Raw genomic sequence first — 18,712 nt, 5'->3', positions numbered from 1 at the left:
GACTCTCTGACTCTGTATAGGGGCAGATAAACTTTCCTCTGACAGATAATGTCAAGAAAAATAAGGGGACGTTGAATTTCAATACCCGATTCTTTCGTTTCTTGGGAGTTAAAGGGGTCGTCCACCTGTAAACCCGCAATCCTGTGATCACTGTAATACAGTGCAATACGTTGGTACTGCAATGCATTATTGTGATTTATAACGATCATAGGTAATGGCAAACCTGGATGTCAGACAATGGCAACTCATTGGTCCTCCACGGTTACATTGTGGGGGGCCGATGACGTCAGAGAGGCAGCGTGTTCCCTCTGTTAACCCTTTACATGCCACGATCAACAGATTATGGCATGTAAGGGGTTAACTTTAGGGACTGATGCTCTGTTGCAGCAGGCGGACGGCTGTCGGTCACATGCATATGCCGCAACACCCTTCCAGCCAGGATGTAAACTTAGGTCCTGGGGCGGGAAGGGGTTAAAGAGCCATCCCCCTGCCATCAGCACTCAAACCCGCTGATGCAGTGCAACCGCAGACATCACTGGTCCTGAAGGGGTTAAAGGGATTGTCTGGGACTTTTACTATTGATGACCAATGCTAAGCATAAGTCCTTAATAGTTGATCGGCAGTTGTCCTCCGCTCAGGATCTCAGCTGATCGTCGGTCCGCTGTCAGTTCACTGGAAGCAGATAGCGCTGTCAACACTGCAGTGGCCCCGTATGGTACTGCAGGCGCAGTTCTCAGCGTTGACAGCGCTATCTACTTCAGCTGATCAGTGGAGATCCTGAGCAGTGGATCTTCGACGGTCAACTATAGCCCTGAATCATGGCTCTCCCATTCCTCATATCACAGAGCGCTGAGGAAGATCTGCCATTCAGGACTGCAGGAAAGCTGGGCTACAAATCTTTTTACAGGGAGAGAAAAGAAACCCTGCAGTGACATTTCTAGGTGATATTAGACTATAATGACTCGACATTAGGATAATGTCGCTGGGGCTCCTCTAAAGACGCCACGTTATCACACAGGAGTCCGTAAATGTCGATGTGCGTCAGAAAACGGGAGAGGTAAAAATATCCTCCGTCGTGTCGGATCTGATTCATCTGTCTGCACAGCAGCTTGTGTGACAGCCGGCGGCGCAGCGGAAGCCTCCTTGATATGGTCATCACATGCAGACAAAGGACACAGCGCTGCTGGCACCCAGCTTTCCCCGTGCCCCGAATGGCTGCCATGTAGGTCATCACCCAGCTACGACAGCTGACCCCCCTGTTAACCCTTCAGATGCCGACAGTGGTTGAGAGCAGGGTGTCGGTCAGGTATGAAGACCCCCAGAGCAGCCGTGTATTTCTGCCTATTAAGCACTGCCTGTGGCACGTAATTTAGGCTGCAATCACACGGGCGAGCGCCATATTGGTCCCAGAAACTCGCAACTTGTAATATTGCGATGTTGAGTGCTTTGCGATTTTCATGAGCGCTTTTCACGCATGTGAAAGCCACACGTATGTTCAAAAGGACGAATTAAAAAGCACACGCATTGGAAGCGATGAGCGAGACTTCTGCACTCGCAGGGAAATAGAACATGCCGCAATCTATATATCTCGCAGCGACAGAAAACTCGCAGCCGTAAACAGACCCATCGAAAATAATGGGGTTCAGTTCAGTGCAAGTTCTGTGGCGTCTCGCAATGTACAAAACTTGCGTGAGAAACCCGCTTGTGTGCGGGACGCAGCCTTAGGCGTCATTCGCACGAGCGCGTATTTGCACGTACATAAACGGCGCGTCTCTTAGAACCATTGGTTCCCTATGGTGTATTCACATGTCCGTGTTTTAAAGGCGTGCAAACGCACGCACCTGCAAAACATAGGACATGCGAGCACCGGAAATGTCCGTGCTGAGCATAAATATTCCCTGCGGGGAGTCCCCTCATCACTGAACACTGCTGGGAGTAAAGAATCCCCCGCCACAGCTGTCGCAGAGGATCACGAAGCTCTTCCATTGATTTTAAGGGCACAGTCCCATTGAAAGCAGTGGGATGCCAGCATCCCCTGCAGTGATTTTCGGGGAAGGGCGTTAAATATAAACCCTTCCCTGAAAATCAACCCTAGCATGTGTAGAAAATAAAAAAATATATATACACACCTCTCCGCCGTCATCGGGGCTCAGGCACAGACAGCACTCAGCTGTTATTCAATGAATGGCTGAGCGCTGCCTGTGATTGGCTGAGCGCTCAGCCAATCAGACGCAGCCCTTTCAGGAGGCGGGTTTTTTTTAAATCCCTGCCTGCTGAAAGAACTTCATTTCAGTGCCAGAGACCAAGCGGCTAGACGCTCCGAGCCCTGGCAGCGGTGGAGAGGTGAGTATTTTTATTTTTACACCACCTAGGGTTGATTTTTCAGGGAAGAGCTTATATTTTAAGCCCTTCCCCGAAAATCATTGCAGGGGTTGCAGGCAGCAGTCCCGGCTCCATTGAAAGCAATGGGTACGCAGCCTTGTTCATGCGTGTTTTGACACGTGCGTGGACACGCTGTTTTGCATGTACATGCAAATCCACGCTCATGTGAACGAGGCCTTAATGTTTCTTCACACGGGTGTATGCCCAACTACGCTCGCCGCTATGACGTGTAGTTGTGCGTCAACGAGGTAAAAATCTTTTCTTTTTGTTTTACCTTTCAAACTCTGAGCTATTCTACGCGAGTTTGGGGGGAAAAAGCGTGGAGCCCCGCCCTATCTTTCCCGCACATAGTATTAATGGGCGAGAAGACCGCTAGTATAATACCGTTAATACTACGTGCCGGAGAGATTGGGACCTATCTTCCCGCTTTTTTATTCAAACTCCTGCGCTATAGCACGAAGTTTGAATACTCGGGGCAAAGCAAAAACAACCCGGTTCATGCGCAATCGCACTGCGTACCGCGAGCGTAGTTACGCATATATGCATGTGAAGAGTCCCTTAACAGAACACACTATACCAACGTATTGCAGTCTTGTGGAGACTGAGAAAAAAGGAAAAATAAGTGAATTTAAGTTTTTTTTTAATTACATTTTAAATCTCCCCTTTTTCCATTTTTAAAATGAAAGCATTAAAAAGATTAACCCCCGGTGGTATCGCCGCATCCGTAAGAGTAAAATCTATTAAAACGAGGAATTATTTATTCTGCAATGTCAAGGCTGTAAAAAAAAAAAAAAACACAACGCCAAAATTGCGCTTTTTTTTTTGGTTGGTCACCCCGTCTCAAAGATAAAATTTAATAAAAAGTGATCAAAGAGTCACATGTACCCCATTTTTAGGACCTTGCCGGCAGAGGGCATATATGAAGCGCATAGGACACCGCGGCAGCTGACTCCAGAGACCAGCAGCGCTGCCTGCGCTCTGCACTGTTCTATATTGCAGTGTGCAGCTCCCTCTAGTGGTGCAGTGGGGTGATTGCGCTGCAGAGATCCGGACGTTTCATTATTGGCGCTGTATGCGAACAGCTGAATCAGGAGGACGCGCTGGCAGGAAAAGGTCTTGGAAAATGTAATTTCTAATGAGTCAGGGAAAAGGGAACAGATTTGCTGCGTAACAAAAAAATTATCAAAATTGTACAGCGACGACGGCGACAACGCGACACGGCGAGAGAGGCGCGGTTATAAATACCCTCTGATGACGAGATCTGCCTTGTCTTATGACACTGCCCGCGCCACACGGCCACCATTACTCCACAATATGAGGCTCAGGCGGCTCTTTGCTTCCACAATCCCAACATGACAACGGTCACCCTCGGCGTTATTACTTGGCGATGGCGTTGCTGTGGCCACTAGTCCACTTCGCAGCAGGCAGGACGGTGCTAATCCAGCTGTCAGTCATGAGAAATATGGTGGCCGAGCGAGTCAATTATACAGGGTTTTGCCCCAAAACATTTTTGACCCCTTTAGGAGCTGAAAAGTCACATCTGACGCTCTGGTTGCTAGGGAAACGTCACCTAACAACTAACAGTTTTTTATATGGGGTTGCCAGGCTGCATATCCCTAGCAACTAGTTTCTCATGGATCGCGTCATATCCCTAGAAACTGCTCTGTTATACATTGTAGTATGTCCATAGCAACAAGTCTGTCACAAATCAAAGCACATCCCTAACAACCCATTTTTCAGAGATTGTGGCAAATCCCTAGCAACCAGTCTGTCAAAGATTGTGGCCCATCCTTAGCAACCTGTCTGTCACAGACTGCAGCACATCCCTAGCAACCAGTTTGTTACAGATTGAGGCATATCCCTAGCAACCTGTCTGTCACAGTTTGAAGCATATCCCTAGCAACCAGTTTGTTACATATTGCAGCATAGTCTTAGCAGCCCATGTTACACAGACTGCACCATATGCTTATCAACCAGTCTGTCACAGATTGCGGTATATGTCTAGCAAATGGTCTGTCACAGATTGAAATATATCCCTAGCAGCCAGTTTGTGACAGATTTCAGTTCATCCCTAGCAACCTGTCTGTCACAGATTGCAGCATATCCCTAGCAACCAGTCTGTCACAGATTGCAGCATATCCCTAGCAACCGGTCTGTCACAGATTGCAGCATATCCCTAGCAACCGGTCTGTCACAGATTGCCACATATAACCAGCAACCTATCTGTCACAGATTATGGCATATCCCTAGCAAGCGGTCTGTCACAAATTGCATCATACCTGAAAATAATCTTTTGTGGAATATTAAGATTTTGGGTAGTTTATAGTGAGGACTCATCTAAGCCGTAGGGAGGTATCTGCCAGGTGGCATATTGCTAACAGTTTAAAGTTGCATAATTGTGAATGCAGCTTTGGATGTGACTGTAGTATAAGAGATGATGAGACTCAAGATCAGTAATGCAAAGTCATCTAATATCATGTAAATTGTATCTAGATGGAAATAAATGTTCAAAAGGGATCAACTTTAAATTACCCATTTTATATCAACTCTATACACTACCGAATCTGCAGAAATAAACGTGGATTGCAAATATTTAATACCATGAACATCCTGAAATGTTGGACCGCTATGGCATCCTGGTGATCCCTAACATTCTCATATCACAATCCTAGAAACTGACAGTCATCCTGCACATGATGATAGGCTGAACTGGATGGATGGATGGATGGATGGATGGATGGAAGGATGGATGGAAGGATGGATGGATGGATGGATTGATGGGAGGGATTATGGATGGATGGATAGGAGGATGGATGATGGGAGGATGGATGGATGGATGGGAGGATGGATGGATGGATGGATGGATGGATGGATGGATGGGAGGTTGGATGGATGGATGGATGGATGGGAGGTTGGATGGATGGATGGATGGGAGGATGGATGGATGGATTGATGGGAGGATGGATGGATGGATAGATAGGAGGATGGATGGATGGATGGGAGGATGGAAGGAAGGATGGATGGATGGTTGGGAGGATAGATGGATGGATGGATGGAAGGATGCATGGGAGGATAGATGGATGGATGGATGGATGGGAGGATGGAAGGAAAGATGGATGGATGGGAGGATGGATGGATGGATGGATGGGAGGATGGATGGATGGGAGGATAGATGGATGGGAGGATAGAAGGATGGATGGATGGATGGGACAATGGATGAATGTCTTATTTCAGCTTTTCAAATTATGTTACCATGCGCCCTGTATGTTTAAATTTCATGTTCATGACATTACACCTGCACATAATGGCCCCTTTATTAGATCCCCTGGCCCTCTCATGGTTGGCACTGCATGGAAATCAGACCCAGGACCCTGGAGTGCAGCCTAAAATCACATCACAAGTTTTCTGTGGATCAGATTCTGCAGAGACAAGTTGTAGCCGGGAGATGTCAATATGGCAGTCTGGGCAGATAGAGAAGAAAAGGGAACATGAATGACAGTCACTGGATATAATATAAACGTGACACCTGTGATCACTGGATATAACTGCACTGTAATCAATTATATAGTCTGCAGAGCGCCTGTGTGGAGCTGATATCTACCACTATATGGTCCCTGTATGGGGGTAACATTCATCAGTAGACCCATGATTGGGCCACTTGTCAGCATTATGGACACAGAAATGCAGCCATAATTTGCTGATGTGAGATTGGTGTTTAAGTGGGCCAATCACTCTCAGACAATACCAGGGGGTGGTTTAAAGTAGGAAACTTATTCCCATGTACGCCACAAATGTGCCAAATCTAACAAAGAGACGGTAACTCTACTCTGTCCGTATATTAGACAGCCTTAATAAATCTGCTCTAGCCAGATTTAAAGGAGAATTACCTCTATATTACAACTGTGGGGAAAAATACCTGCATTATCTCTGTAATGAGTTATCAGAGGTTAAATTTCTAGTCTCCAGTAAAATGAGAGTCTGTGGCTGATATAACCATGAGATGTTGCAGCGCTGGATAAGAAGTGTTGTCATGGGGTTATAACCCCATGACAACACTTCTTATACAGTGTTGCGGCATCTCAATGCTATCATAGGGGAAGGGAAGGGGGGGCTCATAGTAATCATTTAGATCTGCTTTTTAAATTTTCTTATCCGTGCCTAGTGTCCCTATGATAACACTGAGCTGCCAGAGCAGAGCCTTTAAGTTTTGCCATGGGAACACATACAGAGAAGTAGTTGCAGAAGATGCAAGTGTAAGGGGGGTGAGCAGGACCCTGAGCCGCTAAGCCGCTCTGACAAGCAGCCCGATGTCCATGCTAGGCTATGCCCCTCATGTGATGCAGGTGGGCAGGGAGGAGCTGAAGGGGTGCTTAATCCGTGACCTATTACAAAATTGGCGTAGTCGGCAGGATGGTGCAACCAGTAGCAGGTGGGTAGTAGAATGTACCCATGTGTGTTCTGATGGGTTACCAGGAACTGGCAACATTAAAGCAGGCGGGTATGTTAGATGGCTGAGTAGCGCCCTGCAATACAACAAAAATCCCATGACAACACTTCCTGGCCAATGGTCTGGCAGCTCATATATGCAATGCATGGTTTCAAATCACCCACATAAATAATTCCCATATCCAAACTCCTGCTATCTGATCCTGTAAGGCTGATCCGCAGTAGCAAAGAACAGGAAAATCGCGTATTCCTGCGTATTTCTGCCCTTCTGTGGGTTTGTTGTGCGCGCAAATATGCTGCAAAAAAACACAAAAGGGCCTGTTGTTTAGATGCGCAAATATACAGGAAATAAGCAGGTTTCCGGCGTGTCCATTGGCTTCAATAGCCTGTTTCAGTGCGTAATATGCACCAAAATAGGACACACCGCGTATATTTTCACACATCCGAAAGTCACTTGAAAAATACGCTTGTCTGACTGCCCCAACGTAAATCAATGGGGATTCAGCACAGCGACTTACGCACTTGATAAGATGGGTAAGTACACCTGTGTGAATGAGCCCCAATAGTAAGGGACCTTTCAGGAAGCCCGATCCGGCGCGGTTCGGCAGTATCAGGACGGCAGGAAAGATTAAAGCAGCCGACAAGCGAGAGTTTGATCGTTCATCAGATGATCACCAGAATATTCAGACAGATCGACGACCGGATGGGCGAACATTTGTGCCCAATCATTGGTGCATACAAAAGGGTCCTAACGTCCCCCTTGGGAGCTCTAATGGCGGCCATCAGTTGTCACCCAGCTTTCCCTAAAACAGATGCATTACTAAGAATACACAACACAGGGGGATGATGAGTTTTTCTATATCCTGGCTTTTTCTTTCTTTTGGTCGGTGGGGCGGTTTTTATGTCACTAAAATAATGCTTTTTTGGTGGCGTGTCCCTTTAAATCCTGCAGCCGGGGGCTGGCGGTGCTGCATGCTCGGCAATGATCACGAATCTCATTTTTTGGCAAGAAAGTCAGACGCTTCTAATGTGATTAAATCTAACGTCAGGTTAGCGGAGTCACGTCTGCAGACTCACTGTAGCCTCAGTACCCGAGAACCAGGGGCTTCATCCTAAATGATCCCAGAAATAATACATATCCCCCATGTACACATATAATATGGAGTATACAGCATATATAGCACGTGTATACGGCTCCATATACACATTCAACATAGAGTGTACAGCATATACAACGTGTATACGGCTCCATATACACATACAACATAGAGTGTACAGCATATACCACGTGTATACGGCTCTATATACACATATAACATAGAGTGTACAGCATATACCACGTGTATACGGCTCTATATACACATACAACATAGAGTGTACAGCATATACCATGTGTATACGGCTCTATATACACATATAACATATAGTGTACAGCATATACAACGTGTATACGGCTCCATATACACATACAACATAGAGTGTACAGCATATACCATGTGTATACGGCTCCATATACACATATAACATAGAGTGTACAGCATATACCACGTGTATACGGCTCCATATACACATACAACATAGAGTGTACAGCATATACCATGTGTATACGGCTCCATATACACATATAACATAGAGTGTACAGCATATATCATGTGTATACGGCTCTATATACACATACAACATAGAGTGTACAGCATATACCACGTGTATACGGCTCTATATACACATACAACATAGAGTGTACAGCATATACAACGTGTATACGGCTCCATATACACATACAACATAGAGTGTACAGCATATACCATGTGTATACGGCTCCATATACACATATAACATAGAGTGTACAGCATATATCATGTGTATACGGCTCTATATACACATACAACATAGAGTGTACAGCATATACCACGTGTATACGGCTCTATATACACATACAACATAGAGTGTACAGCATATACCATGTGTATACAGCTCTATATACACATACAACATAGAGTGTACAGCATATACAACGTGTATACGGCTCCATATTCACATACAACATAGAGTGTACAGCATATATCATGTGTATACGGCTCTATATACACATACAACATAGAGTGTACAGCATATACCACGTGTATACGGCTCTATATACACATACAACATAGAGTGTACAGCATATACCATGTGTATACAGCTCTATATACACATACAACATAGAGTGTACAGCATATACAACGTGTATACGGCTCCATATTCACATACAACATAGAGTGTACAGCATATACAACGTGTATACAGCTCCATATACACATACAACATAGAGTGTACAGCATATACCACATGTATACGGCTCTATATACACATATAACAGAGTGTACAGCATATACCACGTGTATACGGCTCTATATACACATACAACATAGAGTGTACAGCATATACCATGTGTATACGGCTCCATATACACATATAACAGAGTTTACAGCATATACCACGTGTATACGGCTCTATATACACATACAACATAGAGTGTACAGTATATACCATGTGTATACGGCTCCATATACACATACAACATAGAGTGTACAGCATATACCACGTGTATACGGCTCCATATACACATACAACATAAAGTGTACAGCATATACCATGTGTATACGGCTCCATATACACATATAACATAGAGTGTACAGCATATACCACGTGTATACGGCTCCATATACACATACAACATAAAGTGTACAGCATATACCATGTGTATACGGCTCCATATACACATATAACAGAGTTCACAGCATATAACACGTGTATACGGCTCCATATACACATATAACAGAGTTTACAGCATATACCACGTGTATACAGCTCCATATACACATATAACAGAGTTTACAGCAAATACCACGTGTATACGGCTCCATATACACATATAACATAGAGTGTACAGCATATACTACGTGTATACGGCTCTATATATGCGTACAACATAGAGTGTACAGCATATACCACGTGTATACGGCTCCATATACACATACAACACATAGTGTACAACACATACCACGTGTATACAGCTCCATATACACATACAATATATAGTGTACAACACATACCACGTGTATACGGCTCCATATACACATACAACATAGAGTGTACAGCATATACCACGTGTATACGGCTCCATATACGCATACAACATAGAGTGTACAGCATATACCACGTGTATACGGCTCCATATACACATACAACATATAGTGTACAACACATACCACGTGTATACAGCTCCATATACACATACAACATATAGTGTACAACACATACCACGTGTATACGGCTCCATATACACATACAACATAGAGTGTACAGCATATACCACGTGTATACGGCTCCATATATACATGCAACGGGGAATATACAGCATATACCACGTGTATACGGCTCCATATACACATATAACATAGTTTACAGCATATACCATGTGTATAAGGCTCCATATACACATACAACGTGACGTATACAGCATATACCATGTGTATACAGCTGCATATACGCATAAAACATAGATTGTACAGCATATACTGTATGTATACAGCTCCGTATGTGCATACAATGTGGAGTACACTGTATATACACTGTGTATACTGTTCCACATACACATACAACGTGGGGTATACAGCATATCGAGGGTGTATACTGCCCCATACACAGATACATCATGGAGTATATGACATCTAGACTGTGTATACTATATAGTGTGGAAGAATATAAAAAAAAATTCTGGATGATGCTGAATGAAAGGAATTTTACTGTATATAAACCAAATATACACCAGTAATACATTTAGTAGACTCGTTCTCACTAGGCCCAAGGAGGCTTAGGAGGCCGAGCTCCACGTAGTACGATAATCCCTGATTATATATTCATTAAGACATCCCCAATGTTAATACTACGGACATAACAGAAAATCTGGTAAAAAGGAAAACAAGATAGATAGATAGATAGATAGATAGATAGATAGATAGATAGATAGATAGATAGATAGATAGATAGATAGATAGATAGATAGATAGATAGATATAAGATAGATAGATAGATAGATAGGTATGAGATAGACAGATATACGATGGATAGATAGATAGTAGATAGATAGATAGATAGATAGATAGATAGATAGACAGATAGATAGATATGAGATAGATAGATATGAGATAGACAGATATGCGATAGATAGATAGATAGATAGATAGATAGATATGAGATAGATAGAGAGATACATATGAGATAGATATGAGATAGAAGATAGATAGATAGATAGATAGATATGAGATAGATAGATATATATGACATAGATATAAGATAGATAGATAGTAGATAGATAGATAGATAGTAGATAGATAGATAGATATGAGATAGATAGATAGATAGATAGATAGATATGAGATAGATAGAGAGATACATATGAGATAGATATGAGATAGAAGATAGATAGATAGATATGAGATAGATAGATATGACATAGATAGATAGATATGAGAGAGATAGATAGATAGATATGAGATAGATAGAGAGATACATAGATAGATAGATATAAGATAGATAGGTATGAGATAGACAGATATACGATGGATAGATAGTAGATAGATAGATAGATAGATAGATAGATAGATATGAGATAGATAGATATGAGATAGACAGATATGCGATAGATAGATAGATAGATATGAGATAGATAGAGAGATACATATGAGATAGATAGATATGAGATAGATAAATATGAGATAGACAGATATGCGATAGATAGATAGAAGATAGATAGATAGATAGATAGATAGATAGATAGATAGATAGATAGATAGATAGATAGATAGATAGATAGATATGAGATAGATAGATATATATGACATAGATATAAGATAGATAGATAGTAGATAGATAGATAGATAGATAGATAGATAGATAGTAGATAGATAGATATGAGATAGATAGATAGATATGAGATAGATAGAGAGATACATATGAGATAGATATGAGATAGAAGATAGATAGATAGATAGATAGATAGATAGATAGATAGATATGAGATAGATAGATAGATATGACATAGATAGATAGATATGAGAGAGATAGATAGATATGAGATAGATAGAGAGATACATATGAGATAGATATGAGATAGAAGATAGATAGATAGATAGATAGATAGATAGATAGATAGATAGATAGATAGGAGATAGATTCATCAATAGATAGATATGAGATAGATAAATAGATAGATAGATAGATAGATAGATAGGAGATAGATTGATCGATAGATAGATATGAGATAGATAAATAGATAGATATGAGATAGATAGAGAGATAGATAGAAGATAGATAGATTGATCGATAGATATGACATAGATAAATAGATACATAGATATGAGATAGATAAATAGATAGATATGAGATAGATAGATAGATAGATAGATAGATAGATAGATAGATAGATAGATAGATAGATATGAGAGAGAGATAGATAGATATGAGATAGATAGAGAGATAGATAGATATGAGATAGAAGATAGATAGATAGATAGATAGATAGATAGATAGATAGATAGATAGATAGATAGATAGATACCGTGTTTCCCTGAAAATAAGACAGGGTCCTATATTAATTTTTACACCAAAATATTTATTTTTTTACATGTATTGGTGCCTGGGAACTATTTAAAAATCATGCTAGGACTCATTTTCATGGTAGGTCTTATTTTCAGGGAAACAGGGTAGATAGATAGAAGATAGAAAGATAGATTTCATATCACATTCAAAGAAGCTTTATTGTTTGGACCAAATACACATGAGCATTACAAAACAAGTAGCAAACAGTGATTGAGGGGTAGGGTCACATCTATTGTAAGCACCATAGAAGGACATGGTATATCTCATATCCATAACTAATAACTCTGACATATCTCTCAAATTTCTTATCTCTCTATCTCATAATCCTCTTATTTCTTACCTTTCTTATCACATTTCATATCTTTCTATCTCACATATCTTTCATACCTCTCCCTCATATCTCTTTCTCAAACCTTTTACATGAGACGACCACCGAGTGCTTTGGTGCCCGCCAGTCGTCCCAGCGATAATCGCTCCTGTGCTTTCAGTCAGCAGCCATGATCCTTCAGTGAATGGAGGTGGAGCGCGCCGGTGATCGCTTCTAGCCGCCCACCTCCATTCACAGTAAACAGGTAGTCATTCATAGATTAACACCTGCCTGTTTACACGTGACGGTCGCCGCTTGCACAAACGAAACAATGAAAAATAAGCAAACAAACAATCGTTTATCATTTAGTCACTGGTTCAGATTCACACGGTCCAGCGATATAATCTAAATTAATCGTTTTATGTAAACTAGCTGTCTCATATCTCTCTATGTAATAACTGTTTTATCTCACATATGAATCTGTCATATTTTTGTCTCATATCTCTCTCTCTCACATATCTTTCTAATCTTTCTCTCCCTCTCTCGTATATCAAATTCAAAGAAACTTTATTGGAAGAACCAAATAAATCAATAAACATTAGTACTGCCAAACAAGTGGGAGGTAGAGACTGAGGGGTAGGGACACGTCTGGAGTAACGCTATAGGAGTCCATGGCATCAGGGGCGTAACTATAGAGGATGCAGGGGATGCGGTTGCACCCGGGCCCAGGAGCCTTAGGGGGCCCATAAGGCCTCTCTTCTCCATATAGGGAGCCCAGTACTATGTATAAAGCATTGTAGTTGGGGGCCCTGTTACAGTTTTTGCATTGAGCCCAGAATCTTCAAGTTACGCCTCTGTATGGCATATCTAGCTAATATCTCTCATATGCATAAATCATAACTCTCACATATCCCTCTATCTCATGTCTCTTAGGCTGCATTCAGACGAACGTATATCGGCTCGGTTTTATGTAATTTCTCTACCTCACATATCTCTGTCATGTTCATATCGCTCTAATCTTTCTATCTCTATATCTCATATCTCTATCATAGGTATATGTATTACATATATATCTTTCATATCTCTGTATCGCATATATCTCTCTAATCTATCCATCAATATATCTATCACATATCTATCGCTTTATCTTTCTATCTAAGTAAATCATATCTATCTATCTATCTCATATCTATTAATCTCATATCTCTCTATCTAGCTATCTATCTATCTGCAAACTATCTATGTCATATATATCTATCCTACTATCTATCTATTTATCTCATATCTATCTCATATTTATCTATCTATCACATATCTATCTCATATTTATCCATCTATCTATCTATCTATCTATCTATCTATCTATCTATCTATCTATCACATATCTATCTCATATTTATCCATCTATCTATCTATCTATCTTTCTATCTCATATCTATATATCACATATGTATCTAATTATCTATCTATCTCATATTTATCCATCTATCTTTCTATCTCATATCTATATATCACATATGTATCTAATTATCTATCTATCTCATATTTATCTATCTCATATCTATTTATCTATCTATCTCATATCCATCCATCTATCACACGGACAGGTTTGTACGTGTATACATGCATTTATACATCCTAACACACATTATTGTCAAAGATTTACAACTGAAATGAAGCCCCTCGTGGTCTGGGGTTATGGGGGCGGGACAGGACATAACTCATCTTGTCCCTTTAAGAACATGTCCTCCTTTCTCTTTCCTGTGATGCTGCATGCAGGGGGAGGTGTGCGCCTCGTCACCATCATCATCACCACCATCATGAAAAATAACCTGTAAACCCCCAAAGCTCCCGGAGTATCTGCATCGTGTAATAAAATCTATAGTAACAGACCATATATATGCTGTGATGCCACACGCGGCCTGTCCCTGTGCGCCCTCTGTGCCCCCAACCTGCAACGCAGCGTGTCATTTATACAGACGCCCTTGACAACCCACAATCCCCTGCATTACAGCCCCCTCTGTAATGGTGACGGTGTGCCATGTGTGTGCATGCGTGTTGTATGTAACACAATCACTATGTATGCATATTAACCCTTTATATAAGTGACACATGTGAAACCAATATTAGCTATTTATGCGTATATACATGCGGGATGGGCATGCTGCCAAGTGAGAGCTGGGCCCGCGCCTGTGTCTACCCGTCCTGGCGCAGTGTACGCAGGTCTTGTGTATATCTGGTTATATGTAAAACGCGTGCGACACTAATCAGAGCTCTTCAGTAATCGATGGGGACCAAGTGAATGAGGCCGTCCATACGATGTGCCGCGGTACTGCTGCACCGATGCCTGGTGACGTGCCATGTGCAGCTTGTGTGCCGGGCCACGAGTGACACCGCCATGTGTGTGACGCCGGCCGCTACTAATACAATGGCCGCGTCATGTGAATGCAACGAGCTGGCGTCAGTGTGTAGTATATAGTGAGGGGTGACTCCGGACTCCATTGGGCCCTACTTGAATTCACTATGTATGTATGTATGACACTGGCCTCCAGTTGGGTGCGCTGTATATAGAGCGATGACAATGGCCTCTACTTGGGCATACTGTATATAGATGGGTGAAACTAGGCTCTAGTTGGGCGCACTGTATATAGATGGGTGACATTAGGCTTTAGTTGGGTGCACTGTATATAGATGGGTGACATTAGACTCTAGTTGGGCGCATTGTATATAGATGGGTGACATTAGGCTCTAGTTGGGCGCACTGTATATAGATGGGTGACATTAGACTCTAGTTGGGCGCCCTGTATATACATGGGTGACATTAGGCTCTAGCTGGGCGCACTGTATATAGATGGGTGACATTAGACTCTAGTTGGGCGCACTGTATATAGATGGGTGAAACTGGGCTCTACTTGGGTGCACTGTATATAGATGGGTGACATTAGACTCTAGTTGGGCGCACTGTATATAGATGGGTGACATTAGGCTCTAGTTGGGCGCACTGTATATAGATGGGTGACATTAGACTCTAGTTGGGCGCCCTGTATATACATGGGTGACATTAGGCTCTAGTTGGGTGCGCTGTATATAGATGGGTGACATTAGACTCTAGTTGGGCGCATTGTATATAGATGGGTGACATTAGGCTCTAGTTGGGCGCACTGTATATAGATGGGTGACATTAGACTCTAGTTGGGCGCCCTGTATATACATGGGTGACATTAGGCTCTAGTTGGGTGCGCTGTATATAGATGGGTGACATTAGGCTCTAGTTGGGAGCTCTGTATATAGATGGGTGACATTAGGCTCTAGTTGGGCACACAGTATAGATATGGGTGACATTAGGCTCTAGTTGGGTGCACTGTATATAGATGGGTGACATTAGGCTCTAGTTGGGTGCACTGTATATAGATGGGTGACATTAGGCTCTAGTTGGGTGCGCTGTATATAGATGGGTGACATTAGGCTCTAGTTGGGTGCACTGTATATAGATGGGTGACATTAGGCTCTAGTTGGGTGCACTGTATATAGATGGGTGACATTAGGCTCTAGTTGGGTGCACTGTATATAGATGGGTGACATTAGGCTCTAGTTGGGTGCACTGTATATAGATGGGTGACATTAGGCTCTAGTTGGGCGCCCTGTATATACATGGGTAACATTAGGCTCTAGCTGGGCGCACTGTATATAGATGGAGGACATTAGGCTCTAGTTGGGTGCACTGTATATAGATGGGTGACATTAGGCTCTAGTTGGGTGCGCTGTATATAGATGGGTGACATTAGGCTCTAGTTGGGTGTACTGTATATAGATGGGTGACATTAGGCTCTAGTTGGGCACACTGTATAGATATGGGTGACATTAGGCTCTAGTTGGGTGTACTGTATATAGATGGGTGACATTAGGCTCTAGTTGGGTGCACTGTATATAGATGGGTGACATTAGGCTCTAGTTGGGCGCCCTGTATATAGATGGGTGACATTAGACTCTAGTTGGGCGCACTGTATAGAGATGGGTGACATTAGGCTCTAGTTGGGTGCGCTGTATATAGATGGGTGGCATTAGGCTCTAGTTGGGTGCACTGTATATAGATGGGTGACATTAGGCTCTAGTTGGGCGCCCTGTATATAGATGGGTGACATTAGACTCTAGTTGGGCGCACTGTATAGAGATGGGTGACATTAGGCTCTAGTTGGGTGCGCTGTATATAGATGGGTGACATTAGGCTCTAGTTGGGTGTACTGTATATAGATGGAGGACATTAGGCTCTAGTTGGGTGCACTGTATATAGATGAGTGACATTAGGCTTAGTTGGGTGCACTGTATATAGATGGGTGACATTAGGCTCTAGTTGGGTGCACTGTATATAGATGAGTGACATTAGGCTTAGTTGGGTGCACTGTATATAGATGGGTGACACTAGGCTCTAGTTGGATGCACTATACATACATTAATGATGTTAGGCTCTAGTTGGGTGCACTGTATATACATGGGTGGCATTAGGCTCTAGTTGGGTGCACTGTGTATAGATGGGTGACATTAGGCTCTAGTTGGGTGCGCTGTATATACATGGGTGGCAATAGGCTCTAGTTGGGTGCGCTGTATATAGATGGGTGACATTAGACTCTAGTTGGGTGCGCTGTATATAGATGGGTGACATTAGGCTTTAGTTGGGTGCACTGTATATAGATGGGTGACATTACGCTCTAGTTGGGCGCCCTGTATATACATGGGTGACATTAGGCTCTAGTTGGGTGCACTGTATATAGATGGGTGACATTAGGCTCTAGTTGGGTGCACTGTATATAGATGGGTGACATTACGCTCTAGTTGGGCGCCCTGTATATACATGGGTGACATTAGGCTCTAGTTGGGTGCACTGTATATAGATGGTTGACATTAGGTTCTAGTTGGGTGCACTGTATATAGATTAGTGACATTAGGCTCTAGTTGGGTGCACTGTATATAGATTAGTGACATTAGGCTATAGTTGGGTGCGCTGTATATAGATGGGTGATATTAGACTCTAGTTGGGCGCGCTGTATATAAATGGGTGACATTAGGCTCTAGTTGGGCGCACTATATATAAATGGGTGACATTAGGCTCTAGTTGGGCGCACTGTATATAGATGGGTGACATTAGACTCTAGTTGGGCGCACTGTATATAGATGGGTGACATTAGGCTCTAGTTGGGTGCACTGTATATAGATTAGTGACATTAGGCTATAGTTGGGTGCGCTCTATATAGATGGGTGACATTAGACTCTAGTTGGGTGCACTGTATATAGATGGGTGACATTAGGCTCTAGTTGGGTGCACTGTATATAGATGGGTGACATTAGACTCTAGTTGGGTGCGCTGTATATAGATGGGTGACATTAGGCTCTAGTTGGGTGCGCTGTATATAGATGGGTGACATTACGCTCTAGTTGGGCGCACTGTATATAGATGGGTGGCATTAGGCTCTAGTTAGGTGCACTGTATATAGATGGGTGACATTAGGATCTAGTTGGGTGCACTGTATATAGATGGGTGGCATTAGGCTCTAGTTAGGTGCACTGTATATAGATGGGTGACATTAGGATCTAGTTGGGTGCACTGTATATAGATTAGTGACATTAGGCTCTAGTTGGGTGCGCTGTATAGAGATGGGTGACAATAGACTCTAGTTGGGCGCGCTGTATATAGATGGGTGACATTAGGCTCTAGTTGGGCGCGCTGTATATAGATGGGTGACATTAGGCTCTAGTTGGGCGCACTGTATATAGATTGGTGACATTAGGCTCTAGTTGGGTGCACTGTATATAGATGGGTGACATTAGGCTCTAGTTGGGCGCGCTGTATATAGATGGGTGACATTAGACTCTAGTTGGGCGCACTGTATATAGATTGGTGACAATAGGCTCTAGTTGGGTGCACTGTATATAGACGGG

At 42.5% G+C, this 18,712-nt stretch overlaps 1 protein-coding gene across 1 annotated transcript in view; it reads right to left on the bottom strand.

Annotated features, from left to right (window-relative positions):
• VAMP2 (vesicle associated membrane protein 2) overlaps positions 1–18,712 on the bottom strand; it is a 39,756-nt gene that overhangs the window by 9,466 nt on the left and 11,578 nt on the right. The gene's annotated exons all lie outside the window — the stretch shown is intronic.

This window comes from Eleutherodactylus coqui, chromosome 2 (assembly GCF_035609145.1).
Source record: "Eleutherodactylus coqui strain aEleCoq1 chromosome 2, aEleCoq1.hap1, whole genome shotgun sequence".
Lineage (NCBI taxonomy): Eukaryota > Metazoa > Chordata > Amphibia > Anura > Eleutherodactylidae > Eleutherodactylus > Eleutherodactylus coqui.
This window is presented reverse-complemented; position numbering and strand designations above follow the sequence as displayed.